Raw genomic sequence first — 4,295 nt, 5'->3', positions numbered from 1 at the left:
GGCTCTCCTTCAGGTACGGGCACAGAACCCGAAAGAGCCCCCCAAGGGGCCCTCGCTCGTCAGCCACACTGGAGGAATGAATGGCCGGCCACCTCTCGGCCAGACAGCTGCAGCCAAGGGGACCTTGCTTCAGGCCTGCAGTCACTGTATCCCGCCCCGCCCCTCCCGGTCCACTCCGCCTGTCCGCAGGATTCGGGTCTACACCTGCAGAGATACCAAAGAGAGGGACGGCTTCCTAGACCTCCCGGAAGTCCCGTACTCTCGAGCGCCGCTCAGGGTACCCGGAAAAGGACGGCGTCCTGGAAGGGACATTTGAAAACGAGCGGCAACGCGTCAACGTTCCAGTGTCTTCCCGGACCAGAGGTGAGTGTTCCTGTGATAAAAGGATTTTACTTTAAACTAAATTTGAAAGGTATACCCAATTCTCCTAGCTCACGCAAGGAAGCGTTGGGCACTTGCTCCATTTTCAGAACTTCGTGAAATGGGCGAAACCAACTGGGAATCCGGAGGGCACTGATCACCGGGCATCTTGACTGTCGATTACATCTACTCCACAAAGTTGGCGGCGAGCTCTGAGCTCTCCCGCTTCTGACCTGCGGGAGGCTAGACGCTCGAGATGGAGGCGGGTGTGAAGGGAGAGAAGAACGCGTTAGGAGCCAATGGAAGCTGAGTCTCACCACCTGTGACCTTTCAGTATCAGAGTTCTGACTCATTAATGCTTTTCGTGGGAAAACGGATAAATTGTGACATAGTCATACAGTAAAAATAACTGAATAAATGAAAGAAGCCAGACACAAAAGTGGCTTCTATACTATTTACAACAGGTTCTTGAACAGGAAAAACTATAGTGAAAATTTCAGAAAAGTGATTGAATTGGGGAAGCTTAGGGAGTTTCACGGGTGATGATAAAGATCTATATCTACCTTGTTTGGGGTTTGGTTTGTTTTTAAGAAGCTTATGAGAGACATTATAATGGACAGGTCTGGCTGACACAATACCTGAACTCACTAACCAATCATGACATCGCAAACTCATCTCCTGGTGAGATGCATAGGAAGTACAAATTGAACCTGACCAAGCCTCAAGATCTAACTGCCGGTTCATAGGAAATACAGAAGGTAGTGGAAACGTGATAAAAGACACGATAAGGATAAAATCAAGCATATCCAAAATGCACAAAATTTTATGGGTCAAATAACTTGTCGAATGAGAAAGAGAAGAAAGTGGAAGGGGAAATACCTTTAAAATCAAGACTTCTGGGACATGACACAATACAATATTGCAATGTGTGGACTTTGTGTGGATCCTAATTCAAAGAAATCAACCAGAATATTAGCTGATAATAAGGAATTACTAAAACTTTCAAGGTACAGAAATGGTTCGTATGTTGTGTTAAAAAGGAGTTCCTATTTCTGAGACACATACTGAAGTACTTACAGATGAAATAATACGTCTCAAATTTGCTATTTTTATTTTTATTTATTTGGTTGCACTGGCTCTTAGTTGCAGCATGTGGGGTCTCTGACTTTTGATGAGGCATGCAGGCTCTTTAGCTGTGGCATGTGGGATCTTTTTTTTTTTTTGTCACGGCTGAAAACTCTAGTTGCGGCATGCATGTTAACAAAGAAAGTTTGGCCATTTTGTTAAATGCTGAAGCTGGGTGATGGGTACACAGGGGTTCATTGCATTACAATATTCTGCTTTCAAATATTTGAAAAGTTAAAAAAAAATACAACACAAAGCTTTTATGCTCATCAAGTGTTTTTCACTGAGCTTCCTCTCACCCCCTCCCTTTTGGTTAGGTCAAATCTCAGCTGCACAGAAAGGAAGCTGCCCTTCACAGATGAGTGACATACACACCCTCCAGGTCACAGGGACTTTAGTCCCTTCTATCATGTTTGCTAGCTTCTTGAATCTGGCCCCAAAGTTGCTCTGAGTTGCCCATTCCAGCCACAGTCTGTTTCACTCCAGCTTGGGGATCTTGTCTTTTGTTGCCTCCTCCACAGATGCCCCACCTATGCCCCCTAATGCAGCTCCCCCTCATCCAGTGTGATGTGAAAGTCCTTTGTGTCCAGAACTAGGACTGGGGATAGGGCACCATGGAGTCCTCTGACCCCTGCCCAAGGAATCTCCATTCCCCTGTCCAGCCTCCCAGCTTGGGCTGGGGCAGTGAGGGACCAGGGAGGAGAGGATGACAGTATCCCCAAACACCTCAGTGCCAGTGGGTGAAGATCTGAGACTCTGACCGTATAGAGCAGGGACAGGTTGACCTGTAGGAAGTGTAGGCCTTCTTGACAGGCAAAGGTAAAAGGCTGGACTTTCTGCCATTGTGAATTGGCTGACAGATTGGGTTTCCCAGGTGGGGCTAGTGGTAAAGAACCCACCTGCCAATGCTGGAGACCTAAGAGGCTTGGGTTGGATTCCTGGGTCAGGAAGATCCCCTGGAGGAGGGTATGGCAACCCACTCCAGTATTCTTGCCTGAAGAATCCCCATGGACAGAGGAGCCTGGTGGGCTAGTCTACAGGGTCGCAGAGTTGGATATTGAAGCAAATGAGTACACATGTAAGGTTTCCCAGCCATTTTTTCATTCACTCAACCAATATTGAAATCTGTATTAGGGGAAGTCCCTGGAGGTACAGTGGTTAGGACTCTGTGCTTCCACTTAAGCAGACATGAGTTCAGTCCCTGGTCATGGAACTAAAATACCACTTGCCACTCTGCAAAAAAAATCTACGTCCGGTTGGAACTACAGCAATGAACAGACAGGTCTCCTGCCCTTATGGGATCTACTTGCTAATGGGGCAAGGAAGGTGATGACAAATAACACATTACTGCTGCTTCTGCTGTCACGTCAGTCATGTCCGACCCTGTGCGACCCCATAGATGGCAGCCCACCAGGCTCCTTTGTCCCTGGGATTCTCCAGACAATACTGGAGTGGGTTGCCATTTCCTTCTTCAATGCATGAAAAGTGAAAAGTGAAAGTGAAGTTGCTCAGTCGTGTCCAACTCTTCACGACCCCATGGACTGTGGCCTACCAGGTTCCTCCATCCATGGGATTTTCCAGGCAAGAGTACTGGAGTGGGGTGCCATTACCTTCTCCAATACATTACTAATACATTTCAAATACTGGGAAAAATTAAACAGGGTGTGCGGATAGCTAGACCATGAAGGGAGTTGTTTTAGACTAGGGTGATTAGGGAAGGCCTATGAAAGTAACATTTGACCTGAGACCTGAATGGTAAGGATCCAGCCAAATGAAAACCTGCCCACAACGAACTAGTAAGCGCAAAAGCCTAAGATTGGCATTTACAAGGGAGAACAAAATATTTAAGCTAGTGAGCATTAGGATGCTAGGGGATGAGGTAAATTGAAAACATATCTAAGCTAGTAATAAAAGCTTCTATTGTTTTCATAACCCCCTGGGGAAAGGGCGTAGTCAAATGATGTGTAGGCGTTAGAAATGCCTGTTTAAGCAGTCAAATAGCATCTTGCTGCTCGAAGGTTCTCATGGCAAATTATTTTTTTAATCATAAAAATACTTGTTTGTAAATTACTTGAAAGTGACAGAGCAGTGACAAGGGCCTTGTGTGTCCACTACTCTATTACCAGAACCTGGATTCCCCTAACTTTGACTGGCATGTGATAGGGCCTTGCCCACTTATACCAAGCGAATGCTCCAGTTAACAGCAATCAGTGATATTATAATTGCTATTAATGACATCTGAAATAGCAACAAGATACATGAATGACAGGGTTGGGATATCTACGTCTCTATTAGAAAAACATTCTGCATGCATTTAAATTCTGACTAGCCTATTTTTGCTGGTAAATTGTTAAAGTGAGACATTGTTGAGAACTACCGCTGGACTCATGTTGCCTGGATATGTCTCTGTCTTTTGATAATCACTTCCTGGTGATTATATTCATCAAATATTTCTAAAAGAATCAGTGAGTTAACAGAAATCATGCCAGGCAATGCTGGATTCCAGGAATTTAAGAAGACTTAAAGAGTGAGACCTGGGTTCAAGTCCCAGTTCTGTGCTGTCCCTCACTCACAGCTGCATGGCTGTGGGTATATCCAAAAACCCTGGATACCAAATTTGTAAAAGTCATCTATTATCTTTCTTGTCTAGATCACAAGAGCCTTGTAAAAATCTGATGAAAACTGTAAAATAAGATTCTATTTAAGCTTTTGGAAGTGGCTGGAGATTATGTTGAGAGCCTGTAAAGCCTGTGCCTGCCCTGTATTTATTGTGTTTGGACAGACCCCACACCCTTATCTTCAGGGCCTCA

Source organism: Capra hircus, chromosome 21 (assembly GCF_001704415.2).
Source record: "Capra hircus breed San Clemente chromosome 21, ASM170441v1, whole genome shotgun sequence".
Lineage (NCBI taxonomy): Eukaryota > Metazoa > Chordata > Mammalia > Artiodactyla > Bovidae > Capra > Capra hircus.
The sequence above is the reverse complement of the archived record's forward strand: the minus strand, read 5'-3'. Positions refer to the sequence as shown.